The sequence below is a fragment of the Rana temporaria genome, chromosome 4, assembly GCF_905171775.1.
Source record: "Rana temporaria chromosome 4, aRanTem1.1, whole genome shotgun sequence".
Taxonomy (NCBI): Eukaryota; Metazoa; Chordata; class Amphibia; order Anura; family Ranidae; genus Rana; species Rana temporaria.
Genome location: NC_053492.1, coordinates 270,726,247 through 270,742,256, shown reverse-complemented (window position 1 = coordinate 270,742,256; position 16,010 = coordinate 270,726,247). Strand labels below are relative to the sequence as shown.

The window sequence follows — 16,010 nt, the reverse complement described above, 5'->3', positions numbered from 1 at the left end:
CTTTTGACAGTCGCAGTAGAACACTCTCTGAAGAGAAAAACACATGTGGATGAGCCATTAGGGGTCTGTACTGGGGGACAGGGAATGGGGGGGGGGGTCTGTACAGAGAGGTTTATACTTGGAAGGAGGATGTCTTCTATACTGGGGGAGGTAGGGGGTTCTGTACTGAAGGGTCTGTTATGAGGAAGAGATCTGTACTGAAGGGTCTGTACTGGGGGTGGAGATCTGTACTGAGGTGTCTGCCCTGGGGGGAAAGAGGGAGGGTTCTACTACTAACGGGTCCATATTCAGTGGGTGAGCTTGGAAGGGGGGATATAGGAGAGGAGTCTGTGCTGGGGGGGATGGTCTGTGCTGGGGGGGGGGTCTTTACTGAGTGGTTTGTGCTGGGAGATTCCATCTGAACTGTTCATCTGTACGTGGGGTCAGTCTGTGCTCTGGGAGGTGGGAGTCTGTACTAAGGGGGTCTGTGCTTGGGGCAATGGTTTGTGTTGAAGGGTCTGTGCTGGGGGGTTTGTTCTGTACTGGGGTCTGTACGTGGGGTATCATCAAACAGGTAACGAGAGAAAATCTCTGCAAATTAAGGTCATTCTTTGGGGACCCCCAGATCACCAGAACTTGTGTCCCCATCAGAAGATTTCTGATTACTTTTCTGGGTACAACCCAAATTTTGAATTTTCTTTTACTTTCACTTTCAGTGATAATGATAAACAGAACAAATAGAGAGGGGGAATCTCCTTAACAGGGCCACAGACAGCAATAAAAACTGACAGATGTTGTAATCCATCTCTACTCCATATCCAAAACTAAAAAAAAGTTTTGCTTTTAGTTATACTTAAAACTATGCCTGTTAGTGCAGTTTGACCATACCCATTATGGGGGCCGCTTTCTTTTTTCAGGCCATTTTATTAAGGTGGGTTGTGAAAAAATGATTGGCCCCAGGTACTAGATGTGCTAGGTATGCCACTAAGGATGAATGAATCTACTATGTTTGGTTTGCAAATTGTTTCATACATTTTGTGAATTATGTTATTCAATTCTGATCATTTGAAGGGCTAATAAGCAAACCGCTGTCAAGCAAAAGGCAAGGGCACAGACCGGTTTAGTGACAATTTATTCAGGCCGCGAATTCTTGGATGTAGAAGGATTTTTTTTTTTACATTTAGCTTGGCTTACTTACAACAACAGCAACCCAATCTGATTAATTGCAGCTTGAGAAAAAGGCTTTTTTTCAGGCAGGTTTTAGAAGGGCATGTGCCTTTTTTAATAATAATAATAATAGGCCTGCTTTGATTGACAAATAGAAATTGGCCAGTAGTTTGTTTAGATTGTCCCTTTCCACTGGACAATTTCTGTCAACCTCTCATTAAAAAATAATAGACTGCAGATGGTAGTAAAGTAGTGTAAAATTGGCCAGAAACAGGACATTTATAATAAGAATTTGGCCCAAACGTATTTGAGACATAGCACAGGCAAGTGTTTTACTACAAGAGTTATTAAACCCAAAAGCAAAAATGTATTGTATTACAAACCTACCTATTCTTAGATGTGGTGGCTGCATATGCTGTCAGTAAAGCCCCATACACACGATCAGGCTTTTGCCCGGTCAAACTCACATCGGAATTCCGACGGAATTCTATCAGAGTAAAAGAGAGCATGTTCTCTATCTAAGCTCCGATGGAATTCCTCGGAATATCCGATGGAAAACTCAGATAGGGCATACACACAGTCGGAATTTCGGATGGAAAAAGTCTGTCTGACTTTTTCCATTGGAAATTCCGATCGTGTGTACGGGGCATAACAGGCAGATACAAGAATAGATGGTCAGTAACAGGTGAATACTGCACTTTGCGTATTTTAAACTTGAAAAAAAGCATCAACATCAAACTGTGAATCTGAGCCTCATCCCTAGTCATTAAAGCGGTTCTCCACCCTAAAGTGGAGTCCCGCTGATCGGAACCCTCCCCCCTCCGGTGTCACATTTGACATCTTTCAGGGGGGAGGGGGGTGCAGATACCTGTCTAAAGACAGGTATTTGCACCCACTTCCGGCCCGGCATTCACGGGCAAAAGACGGGCATTCCGTCACATCCCGTCGCCCCCCCGTTGTGTGCTGGGAACACTCGGCTCCCAGCACACAGCGGGAGCCAATCGGCGGGCGCTGCGCGACTCGCGCATGCGCCGTAGGGAACCGGGCAGTGAAGCCGCAGCGCTTCACTTCCTGGTTCCCTCAGCGTGGATGGCGGGGGGAGCAGCAGAGAGACGAGCGATCGCTCGTGCTCTGCTGCGATCGGCGCTGGACTCCAGGACAGGTAAGTGTCCTAATATTAAAAGTCAGCAGCTGCAGTATTTGTAGCTGCTGGCTTTTAATATTATTTTCCCGTGGCACATCCGCTTTAAGGCCCAGATTCACATAGAACTGTGGCGGTGTAACGTATTGTAGATACGTTACACCGCCGCAAGTTTTCATCGCAAGTGCCTGATTCACCAAGCACTTGCATGAAAACTTACGCTCGCAGCCTCCGGCGTAAGCCCGCGTAATTCAAAGGGGCGTGTGCCATTTAAATTAGGCACGCTCCCGCGCCGGACCTACTGCGCATGCTCCGTTTTGAAATTCCCGCCGTGTTTTGCGCGAAGTGACGTCATTTTTTCGAACGGCGACATGCGTAGTGTACTTTCGTATTTTCCGGACGTCTTACGCAAGAACAAAAAAATTTTAAATTTCGACGCGGGAACGACGGCCATACTTTATACAGCACATACGATTGCTGTGTAAAGTTAGGGCAGCTAAAACGACGACTAACTTTGCGACGGGAAACTAGACCAACAGCGACGTAGCGAACGCGAAAAACCCGTCGTGGATCGCCGTAACTATTAATTTGCATACCCGGCGCTGGTTTACGACGCAAACTCCCCCCAGCGGCGGCCGAGGTATTGCATCCTAAGATCCGACAGTGTAATTCAATTACACCTGTCGGATCTTAGGGCTAACTATGCTGAACTACTGACAAAATGATCCTTACAGGATCCTAATTTACATTCATCCATAAAGATTTTGAAAAAAAAACATACTCTTGTATGTTGTTTTGTGTGCCAAAGGCTGTGTGCCTACAGGCCCGGTCATTGAAATTCAGCCTTGATGATCTGTTTCATGCATACCTACAACAGGAAGTGCATTTGAGTAATGGAAGAGAGGACCTAGGGTCCTCCTGCTCTTCCCTCTTTATTCCCTCAATCCCCAGCATACATCTGCCAACAAGACCATTTCTGCTGAACCACTTTCATGTGAAGCAATACTTTTTGTCTTCTTACTTCCTTAAATGTTTATTTTAACTCTCATATATACAAGAAAGACAATTTTGAGGCTGTCATACACTGCCATAGACTTGAGGTTATGTTCTGCATGTGGCAGGTTACAGACGAATTCAACCACTTGTAGTCTCTTGTGTCTGATGAGTTTTTGGGCATACCTGCCTGTGAGTTTGGGTCTACCATGAGTTCGAATTGAACCCATGTCATGGCCAAGTCAATGGCAAGCGAATGTGGTCACTTGTGCTGATAGAAACCATATACTAATATTGTACTACCCAGTCTCTAAAGGTGGTGTAGATGGGCCAATCATAGGGGTTTTCTTATGTGCCAGCCCCTTTCATACACAATTCAGGTTTCAAAGCAGCCAAAGTGGTTCAGGAGAAGACATGGGGTAGTTGGGGAAGGATAACAAACTGCAGGAAAAGCTAGGTGCTAATGCTGGTTCTGATTGCTGAAAACTTCTATATACACTATATTGTCAAAAGTATTGCCTGCCTTTACATGCAAATGAACTTTATTGGTATCCCAGTCTTTGTCCGTGTGCACAGCGGCGGCTTCCGTTTCCTCCCTCCTCCTTGGCAGCCAATCGGGACACTTCTCCTTTCAGCCTGTCGGGAAACGGGTCTCAGACATGCTTCCTGATTGGCCGGGAGGAGGGTCAGTGTTTCAATAGTGAATATTAATTTGCTATTGGGTGGACTCGTAGCACAATGCTCTGCAACCCAAGCCCACACTATTTTTAAGCCTATTAGAGCCTCTGACTCTAATCAGGTGCTTCAAAAAAACACCCCCCCATCAGGCATCCTGCATGGGGGCCGGATGCATGGATGGGGGGCGCCGCCACTGATCACGGTATAATATATATATATATATATATATATATATATATATATATATATATATATATATATATATATGACATTCACCCAGGGTTAAGTGCAGAAAAAAACATAAAGGTTTTAATCATGTAAGTGAATTAACATTTTGATGACAGAAAGGGGGTTATTTACTAAAACTAGAGAGGGCAAATTATTCACAATTCTGCAGAGAAACCAATCAGCTTCCAGGTTTTATTGCTAAAGCCTAATTAAACAAGCTGAGTGTAGAAGTTGATTGGTTTCTCTGCAGAATTGTGACTAATTTTGCACTTTAAGCTGGTTGATGTTGGTCCTGCTGACAAAGCAGCCTAGTCAAACTGTGTGAGTGTAAATACTGTGCATCTACTGCCTACAATATTGTAGAGTCTTTTTTTTCAGTGAAATAAATACACTCTTATGTTGACTTCTTGATTTAAAATAGTGTGAGTCCTGCTGACCAAAGTGCCTAGTCAACGTGTTTAACCAATTCCTGCATGCGGTATAGCGAAAAGAGGGCTACAGCGCAGGCTTTCAGTGCTGGGGGGGGCATCAATAGGGTAGGGTAAGGGGCCAATCACAGCAGCCATTTAACACATAATTAGCTGTCAGCCAATGACAGCTGATCATGGAAGTAAACAGAGGCCAGTTATCTTCTTTTTTCTCCTCATGATAGACACAAGGAGAATAGAAGAAAGCCGGTTGCCAATTAGTGCCCACCAGTGCCACCAGTCAGTGCCAATCAGTGTTACCAGTCAGTGCCCATCAGTGCCTCATCATCAGTGTCACCTATCAGTGCTGCCTACCAGTGCCTATCAGTGCCCGTCATTGCCAACTATCAGTGCCCATCAGTGCTGCCTATACATTGCCTATCAGTGCCCATCAGTTCAGCCTCATCAGCACACATCAGTGGAAGAGAAAAAATTACAAAAAGTTTGTAAAATGTTATGAAATAAATAAATTACACTGCTGTTTTTTTAATTGAAGGCTGGCTGGTGCGGGGCCTGTTGACAAAGAGGAATAGTCAAAGTAAAACTGTGTGTGAACTCTCTACAATATTTTGGGGCATATTTAGCTAACTAAATACACTCTTAGGTTGATTTATTTAAAAAAAATATGGCATATGTGGGTTCTGTTGACAAAGCAGCCTAGTCAAAGTGTGTAAAGGCTGTGTGTGCAATCTTATAAGTAAGGAACCCATGTACTAATCAGTGTCCAAGCTCCAACACTGGCAGTATGTATAGTATGTGCTGGAACTTATGGCTTGCCCTTCAGCCAATGCGCTGATTGAGAGGACATATCTGGAGCTGCAAAAATAAAACAACACTACAGGGGGTCCCCGGGTTACGAACCGGTTAGGGACTTTCCTCCTGTTTGTGAATTGGAATTGTTTGTAAGTCAGCCGCGCATGCGCAGACCGGCAATTACGGACATTTCCGATGTTTTCCGATGTTCCGTCGAATGCCGTTCTGCGCATGCGCGGCCAATTACGGACATTTCCAAAATTTCCCGAGGCTCCGTCTGGCCGTGAATGCGCAGAACAGCAGACGGTCCGGCCAAAATGGCAGAGGGTCCCCGCAGCACCCGGTTCGTAAGTAGGAGAAGTTCGTAACTCGTGGCGTTCGTAAGTCGGGGACCCCCTGTATAATCACCCCCACGTCCAGTAATCTTTGCCCCATTTTGTCCACGTTCATTTGAGCTGAAACCCTTGGATCTAATCTAATGGAAAAGGTTCCTAGCCAGAGTGGGGTGAATGTGGGCAGCCATTTATTTTCCTTTTTTTAATTAGTTTTTTATTGTTTTCTATTTTGAAAATAATTTAGATTTTTACATTTGATTTTATTGTTTTCTTTATTATTTGGCAGGAGATTGCCATGTACATGGAGTGAGGGTGTGTGGTGTTTTGGGCGCAGGGAGGTGCTGTGAAAAAGATGCAGTTCTTGAACAGACTGTCAGCCTGCTCTCTAAACACCCCAAGCTAAATGTTATAATCTAAAACAAAAGGGGGAAAATACCCCAATTAATAGTTAAAGACTGGAGAGCTTGTGATCAATGACCTGTTACGGACAGAAACAGGTCCATTAATTTGGGTATAAAATAATTTACCTCATCACTGCGATTCAAAGAACTCAAACACAGTTTGTTCAGACTGAAAAAAGACACACGTCTATCTAGTTCAACCAAAAAAAAAAATATCATACAATCCCATATACACAATCCTATACCCCGATCCAGAGGAAGGCGAAAAACCACATGATCCAATTTGCTTACAGCAGGGGAAAAAAATTCAATTCCTTTCTATAAATGTTAGTACCCAGTCATACTATGTACATTTAGGAAAGAATGCAGGCCTTTTTTAAAGCAATCTACAGAGCTCGACAGACTCCGCAGGAGGGAGTCTAATTCACATTCTCACAGCTCTTTCTGTGAAGAAACTATTCTGCATTTGGAGATAAAATCTCGTTTTCTCTAAAGGTTCAAGAATTATATTGTTTTTTCTTGACATAGTGTAATTAGCACATTGTAATAATACAAGATATAAACATCTAAAGTATTAGTTATGGTAAGTAAAAAAAAGGAGTATACAGTATAAATAAAACTGACATTTAAATGTATCCCTAATAAAAAAGAAAGTAGGGATATATCATATTTGTTAACAAAATCAAACAAATAAACTAATATCATTATTTAAATAAGATATTAAAAAAAATAGTAAATAATGTAGTATTGTCATAGTATAATAGGTATCATTGTAATTGATTATTAATCAATTGAATAGTGTTTTTAAAATAAATATATAATAAACATTTTTTAAAAAGGAAACAGAAGAAGAATGTGGGAAAGATAAGGATAGTTAAGGGTTATATTTCATGTATCGCTAGTATTCAAAGATGAATAATGTAACCAAGGTCGCCAAGTATTTTCAAAAATTGTTAGGCGTTTATTTAAAATGCAACTTAATTTATCGTTAATCGTAACCCAGTTTAACTTTGTATAACATATTCAAATGTTATAGCAGATTGATTGCAACAAGGCGCAATGGTTATTCCAGCAGCTAGGATTAAATAAAAAATTAAGAGTTTGGTGTGTATAGGAAACTCGTATCCATTTTTAAAAAAAAAGCAATTTCAGGGGATTTAATAAGATTTATTTTGGTAATTTCATGTATAAAGCCAAATATTTTTATCCAAAATTTACATATTTTGGGACATCGCCACCAGATGTGTACCATAGAACCTTCTTGACCACAATTTCTAAAACATTTAGGAGAGACTTGTCGATGGAACCATGTACCATCATAATTGAGTTTTGTAATTCGATTCCACTAAAGACGTATTCATCAAAATTTTGGAGAAATTATTGTTTTATACCATTCTGAGATTTCCCAAGAAAAATTAAGATATTTTTCCCCATTGTGTCATATATGGGAGTTTATGTTCAGGTTCAATTAAAGTATTATAAATAATGGATATACGGCTTGTTATGGGGTTTCTAATAGTACACGATTCAAATAAGGATAATGTGAATGGGGGACTAATTCTATGAAGTTTATTTTCTAAGAATAAATTAATCAAGTTGTATTGAGACAGTTCTGAGGATGGCAATTGCAATATGGATTGATAATATTCTAGCGAGTATAATTTATTCCCAGATAAAAAGTTCATAATATGTGACAAACCCCATCACATGTGTTTCTAATAAGGTTGAACTGTGTAAGTTCCATTGTATGTAGATATTTGCTTGTTTTAAAAAAGCCTGGTTTTAGGCCCAAAACTAGAGTGTTTTTATCTCCAAATGAAATTTAAGATTTTATTTGGGGACAATTTAATGTCAGAACCCCCCCCCCCTCCCTTTATACTATATAATTCTCAAAATTGTCTCTAAATGTCTCTCTTTTTTTCTCTGGACATGGACCCCTTATGTAGTTGAGATGGAAAGGAGGGCAGATAAAATCATGATCTCCACTTCAGCCAATCAGAAGAAGCCTTGTACTCATTCAGAACTTACAAAGCTTCCTCTGTATGGCTGAACAGTGCTCAGCCTGACTCGATTTTGTCCTGGGAGCTTGATAGAAAGTCCCCATCCCACTGCTGGAACACAGCACTGAATACTGTATGTAGCTAATGCTACATACAGTTTACACGGTGCTCACAGTAGGCACAGGTAGTAGTGAGGATAACAGTTTGTTTGGACAAGGTTCGTCAAAATGAACTATTATAAAGTGAACAGAAAACTGGAGTTCAGCTTTAAGTAGAAAAATCTCAAATTTAACATAACAATATCACTATGAAAACCTACTTTTTAGTCACTAGCTTTTAGGAAAATAAGGGCTGGTGACACGGATATAAAGGTCCTAACTGTGTACTTTATTTAATGAGGTGACACTGCTCTGCACTGTACCCCACAATCTTCTGCCTGTAAATAAGTATCACATGCATTCCCAAATGCGCTGTTGCACATTGCTCAGGCATATTCCACTATTGTCAACATTTAAATCAGACCCCCCCCCATTAAAAATAGAAGGTGTGCTCTAATGAAAGCTTCCCATTCCTTAAAGTGAAGTTACCTACAAAGATGATTATAAAATGAAGCTGTTGCCAACACAGCTTTCAGAAGGCACAGGTGATGTAAACATGCCTCACTGCTTTCTCCTGGGATAGCTGGGCGCAAGAAACCCTGGGAGAATGCATTGTAGCCCCAAACACACATATAGTTATATCTAACAGACGCATATTAGTATCCAGCAATAGACACAAAACGATGAATGCAGTCAGCATATTAAAAAAGTAAAAGTTCCGATTCAAAAAGCACCATATTCTTTAATATGTAAAAAAAATGTTTTATTTACAGCAGTATCAGAAATATCCAGTCTAGGTTACACAGGAGACTGATTTCATAGAAAATTGTAAACAATATTCAGATTGTTATCTATAATGAAGCAGCATGGCTTGAATGTGCAACAAATATTTTTGATGGATAAAACAGTTTCGCACATAAAAGTCAAGTGAGCCTCAAGCACATATTTATACCAACATGTGGCAACAAGGACAGAAACTCTAGTTTGTCCATTATCATCTGCCAGCATGCATATATTAAGAGTATATGAGATCCATATGGTAAATACAACAGAGAAAAGCAAGTAAAATGTAGAGTATGAAAACAGTAGGAGTACACACACATATATATATATATATATATATATATATATATACGTATATATATATATATATATATATATATATATATATATATATATATATATATATGACTGTAAAGTATCATCAAACCATTTACAATGACATATATTCTGCCTTGTTTCATATCGTCTGCATGACTAAGCGCTGAAGTACAGCGTGAAACGCGTCGGCCATTTCTGTACCTGTTGTTTGCGGTGAATGCATGTGCATTTGAAAATAAAAGACCAACTTTATTTTAAGTTATTTTGGAGTGCGGCTATCCAGAGTTTTTTCGTTCATGTGCTACAATTAGCATCGCCAGCACCCTGGTGGTTCAACAACCCTTAATGATTTACGAGGCTCACCTGGAGCGGTGAAAGATTTGTCTGTGCATACACTATACATAGTTGCCAATATTCTCCAAAAATTTTAGGGACACTTTTTTGCAGAAAGCAAGTGTAGGTGGAGCAGTATGTTAAGTAGGGACATGGCATCCTTTTTGTGTGCATGGTTGGTGTCTAAAAGTTATTGCGTGCCGCAGCGAAGATGGGAGTGACCTAAATTATGCAAAATAGTGGGTGTGGCTTAAAGAGGGTGTGGGTGTGGAGTTTTTACCTTTAAAGTCCCCCTTTACCACCAGAGCCCTCCTTTATCGTCAGAGCAGTCTCATCAAAGCAGTATTTTCAGGGCAATGTCATCAGAGCGATCTCACCAACTCAATGTGATCAGAGCGGTCTTACCATTGCAATGTCATCAGAGCATTCTCAACAGTGAAATGTTTGCAGAGCAGTCTTACTACGTAGAGGGTTCTTTACTGTAAGAGTGGCAAGGATGTGGAATTCCCTTTCACAGGCAGTGGTCTCAGCGGGGAGCATTGATAGTTTTTTAAAAAAAACTATTAGATAAGCACCTGAACAACCACAACATACAGGGATATACAATGTAATACTGACATATAATCACACACATAGGTTGAACTTGATGTACTTGTGTCTTTTTTAAATTTTTTCATGTATGTTTTCATGTATGTAACAAGCAGAAGTCATGTGCTGTAACCTCTGGCAAATAATCAATGAGCCGTAATGTGTGCTGTAACCTCTAGTAGCCAGTTAGGGAGCGTTAATGATACTCTGTAACCTCTGCCAACCAATGGCAATCGCTGTCTGATCTGATTTAGTAAACTGATTTTGAGTTTACCTGCTATTTTTTTATGTCTCAGAGCAGGTGGAGAGCAAAATCACAGGGGGGGGGGGGTGTTTGCACTGGGTCCAATCAATATTAAAAACAAGAAGTAGCAAAAATGCTAAGATAACTTGCTTACTCTTCAGCAGCACTGCTGCTCACTGGTCCTTCTTGTTCTCTGGGTTCCCCTGGTACATTTGTCACTAGTCACAGTTTCTCTGTGAAGTAAGTAACAGAAATTTAGCTGCCGTATGCCCCGTACACACGATCGGAATTTCCGTTGGGATAAACTCAGATGGGTTTTTCTGACGGAATTCCGTTCAAGCTGTCTTGCATACACCCTGTCACACCAAATTCCGACCGTCCAAAACGCGGTGACGTACAACACTACGATGAGCCGAGAAAAATGAAGTTCAATGCTTCTGAGCATGTATCGACTTGATTCTGAGCATGCGTGTTTTTTTTTTTCGTCAGAGTTCCATACAGACAAACGGAATTTCCAATAGAAAATTTTTTCATCTGAAAAAATAAACCATGGGCCAAATTCTCAAAAACTCTGCGTAACTTAAATTTCAGCAGTTAAGTTACACTGACTTAAAATTTCTACCTAAGTGCCTGATCGTCAAAGCACTTAGGTAGAAATTACACGCTGTGTAACTTAAGTGCCGCCGTCGTAAGGCGGTCCTCCTCTCCTGGGGGCGTTTAAAATTTAAATGAGGCGCGCTCCCGCGCCGGCCGTACTGCGCATGCGTGTGACGTCATTTTCCCGACGTGCAGCGCGCGAACGTAATTAACGCCGGTCGGCTTTGAGAATTTCGACGGGACACTAAAGTTGCGACGGGTGAAAAAAAAAGACGCGCCGGGAAAACAAATAATTATAAAAAAAATGACAGCGTCGCTCAGCATGCATTCCTGAGAGGGAGAACTCCATGCCAATTTTCAAAGAAAAAAACGGCATGGGTTCCCCCCCCAGGAGCATACCAGGCCCTTAGGTCTGGTATGGGTTGTAAGGAGACCCCCCCACGCCGAAAAATTGACGTAGGGGGTCCCCCTACAATCCATACCAGACCCGTATCCAAAGCACGCTACCCGGCCGGCCAGGAATGGGAGTGGGGACGAGCGAGCGCCCCCCCCCTCCTGAGCCGTGCCAGGCCGCATGCCCTCAACATGGGGGGGTTGGGTGCTCTGGGGCAGGGGGGCGCACTGCGGGCCCCCCCACCCCAGAGCACCCTGTCCCCATGTCGATGAGGACAGGACCTCTTCCCGACAACCCTTGCCATTGGTTGTCGGGGTCTGCGGGCGGAGGCTTATCGGAATCTGGGAGTCCCCTCAAATAAGGGGGCCCCCAGATACCGGCCCCCCACCCTAAGTGAATGGATATGGGGTACATCGTACCCCTATCCATTCACCTGGAGGCAAAAAGTAAAATGTAGTAAACACACAACACAAGGCTTTTTAAAATATTTTATTATTCTGCTCCGGAGGCACCCCCCTGTCTTCGTTATTAGCTCAATTACCAGGGGGGGCTTCTTCTTCCACTCTCCGGGGGTCTTCTCCGCTCTCCGGGGGTCTTCTCCGCTCTCCGGGGGGGCTTCTCCGGACTCCGGGGGGCTTCTTCCATCTTCTCCCCTCTTCCGCTCTTGACTCGGCGAACCCCGGTTCTTCTGCAGCTCTCCGGTGCCTTCTTCTTCAGCGCTGGCTGCCTGCTATGTTTGTGTGTTAGCTCGATTTCAAACAGGCAGCCGGCGCGGTCTTCTGTGACGCCAGGGTCTTCTCTTCTGTTCTTCCGATGTTGCCTCGTCGCCTGTTGTCGCTGTAATGATGGAAGCGCGCCTTGCATCCCATTTATATAGGCATCACCGTCCCATCATGCTCCGGTAGGTACCCACGTGGTGGGTGCCTACCCACGTGCACCCACCACGTGGGTACCTACCGGAGCATGATGGGACGGTGATGCCTATATAAATGGGATGCAAGGCGCGCTTCCATCATTACAGCGACAACAGGCGACGAGGCAACATCGGAAGAACAGAAGACCAGAAGACCCTGGCGTCACAGAAGACCGCGCCGGCTGCCTGTTTGAAATCGAGCTAACACACAAACATAGCAGGCAGCCAGCGCTGAAGAAGAAGGCACCGGAGAGCTGCAGAAGAACCGGGGTTCGCCGAGTCAACAGCGGAAGAGGGGAGAAGATGGAAGAAGCCCCCCGGAGTCCGGAGAAGCCCCCCCGGAGAGCGGAGAAGACCCCCGGAGAGCGGAGAAGACCCCCGGAGAGTGGAAGAAGAAGCCCCCCCTGGTAATTGAGCTAATAACGAAGACAGGGGGGTGCCTCCGGAGCAGAATAATAAAATATTTTAAAAAGCCTTGTGTTGTGTGTTTACTACATTTTACTTTTTGCCTCCAGGTGAATGGATAGGGGTACGATGTACCCCATATCCATTCACTTAGGGTGGGGGGCCGGTATCTGGGGGCCCCCTTATTTGAGGGGACTCCCAGATTCCGATAAGCCTCCGCCCGCAGACCCCGACAACCAATGGCAAGGGTTGTCGGGAAGAGGTCCTGTCCTCATCGACATGGGGACAGGGTGCTCTGGGGTGGGGGGGCCCGCAGTGCGCCCCCCTGCCCCAGAGCACCCAACCCCCCCATGTTGAGGGCATGCGGCCTGGCACGGCTCAGGAGGGGGGGGCGCTCGCTCGTCCCCACTCCCATTCCTGGCCGGCCGGGTAGCGTGCTTTGGATACGGGTCTGGTATGGATTGTAGGGGGACCCCCTACGTCAATTTTTCGGCGTGGGGGGGTCTCCTTACAACCCATACCAGACCTAAGGGCCTGGTATGCTCCTGGGGGGGGAACCCATGCCGTTTTTTTCTTTGAAAATTGGCATGGAGTTCTCCCTCTCAGGAATGCATGCTGAGCGACGCTGTCATTTTTTTTATAATTATTTGTTTTCCCGGCGCGTCTTTTTTTTTCACCCGTCGCAACTTTAGTGTCCCGTCGAAATTCTCAAAGCCGACCGGCGTTAATTACGTTCGCGCGCTGCACGTCGGGAAAATGACGTCACACGCATGCGCAGTACGGCCGGCGCGGGAGCGCGCCTCATTTAAATTTTAAACGCCCCCAGGAGAGGAGGACCGCCTTACGACGGCGGCACTTAAGTTACACAGCGTGTAATTTCTACCTAAGTGCTTTGACGATCAGGCACTTAGGTAGAAATTTTAAGTCAGTGTAACTTAACTGCTGAAATTTAAGTTACGCAGAGTTTTTGAGAATTTGGCCCATGGTTTATTTTTTCAGATGAAAAAATTTTCTATTGGAAATTCCGTTTGTCTGTATGGAACTCTGACGAAAAAAAAAAACACGCATGCTCAGAATCAAGTCGATACATGCTCAGAAGCATTGAACTTCATTTTTCTCGGCTCATCGTAGTGTTGTACGTCACCGCGTTTTGGACGGTCGGAATTTGGTGTGACAGGGTGTATGCAAGACAGCTTGAACGGAATTCCGTCAGAAAAACCCATCTGAGTTTATCCCAACGGAAATTCCGATCGTGTGTACGGGGCATACGGCAGCTAAATTTCTGTTACTTACTTCACAGAGAAACTGTGACTAGTGACAAATGTACCAGGGGAACCCAGAGAACAAGAAGGACCAGTGAGCAGCAGTGCTGCTGAAGAGTAAGCAAGTTATCTTAGCATTTTTGCTACTTCTTGTTTTTAATATTGATTGGACCCAGTGCAAACATCCCCCCCCCCCTGTGATTTTGCTCTCCACCTGCTCTGAGACATAAAAAAATAGCAGGTAAACTCAAAATCAGTTTACTAAATCAGATCAGACAGCGATTGCCATTGGTTGGCAGAGGTTACAGAGTATCATTAACGCTCCCTAACTGGCTACTAGAGGTTACAGCACACATTACGGCTCATTGATTATTTGCCAGAGGTTACAGCACATGACTTCTGCTTGTTACATACATGAAAACATACATGAAAAAATTTAAAAAAGACACAAGTACATCAAGTTCAACCTATGTGTGTGATTATATGTCAGTATTACATTGTATATCCCTGTATGTTGTGGTTGTTCAGGTGCTTATCTAATAGTTTTTTTTAAAAAACTATCAATGCTCCCCGCTGAGACCACTGCCTGTGAAAGGGAATTCCACATCCTTGCCACTCTTACAGTAAAGAACCCTCTACGTAGTAAGACTGCTCTGCAAACATTTCACTGTTGAGAATGCTCTGATGACATTGCAATGGTAAGACCGCTCTGATCACATTGAGTTGGTGAGATCGCTCTGATGACATTGCCCTGAAAATACTGCTTTGATGAGACTGCTCTGACGATAAAGGAGGGCTCTGGTGGTAAAGGGGGACTTTAAAGGTAAAAACTCCACACCCACACCCTCTTTAAGCCACACCCACTATTTTGCATAATTTAGGTCACTCCCATCTTCGCTGCGGCACGCAATAACTTTTAGACACCAACCATGCACACAAAAAGGATGCCATGTCCCTACTTAACATACTGCTCCACCTACACTTGCTTTCTGCAAAAAAGTGTCCCTAAAATTTTTGGAGAATATTGGCAACTATGTATAGTGTATGCACAGACAAATCTTTCACCGCTCCAGGTGAGCCTCGTAAATCATTAAGGGTTGTTGAACCACCAGGGTGCTGGCGATGCTAATTGTAGCACATGAACGAAAAAACTCTGGATAGCCGCACTCCAAAATAACTTAAAATAAAGTTGGTCTTTTATTTTCAAATGCACATGCATTCACCGCAAACAACAGGTACAGAAATGGCCGACGCGTTTCACGCTGTACTTCAGCGCTTAGTCATGCAGACGATATGAAACAAGGCAGAATATATGTCATTGTAAATGGTTTGATGATACTTTACAGTCATATATATATATATATATATATATATATATATATATATATATATATATATATATACAGTGATACCTCGGTTCACGAACGCTTCTGTTCACGAACAACTCGGTTCACGAACAGAAAAGTTCATATAAATATGCTCCGGTTCACGAACTCCGCCTCGGTTCACGAACAGGAGCCGCGGCCATTTTAATGCTATTTCCAGGCTGTCACATGGTCGTGACTTCCTGTAGGAAGATCGTGGAGAGAAGAAGACACACAGAAAGAAGTGTACTGCGAGTACTGTGCATACATTTCAAGGTATTTTTTGATTTTTGGTGTGCTTTTTAGCACATACAGTACTGTACTGTACTACAGTACTGTTCTTGCTGTTCTTGCTGTATTGTACAGTTCACTGGACACCCAATATGGCTCCCAAGAAGCATAGTGGAAAGAATAAAGTGCAGAGCAGCAATGAAGGTGACAAGAACAGCAATGCAGGTGACAATGTGCAAAGGGGAAATGCAAGTGACAATGTGCAAAGGGGAAATGCAAGTGACAATGTGCAAAGGGGAAATGCAAGTGACAATGTGCAAAGGGGAAATGCAGGTGAC

At 43.4% G+C, this 16,010-nt stretch overlaps 1 protein-coding gene across 1 annotated transcript in view; it reads left to right on the top strand.

The window, feature by feature from the left end:
* COL10A1 (collagen type X alpha 1 chain) overlaps nucleotides 1-16,010 on the top strand; it is a 133,225-nt gene that overhangs the window by 21,348 nt on the left and 95,867 nt on the right. The window lies entirely within an intron of this gene.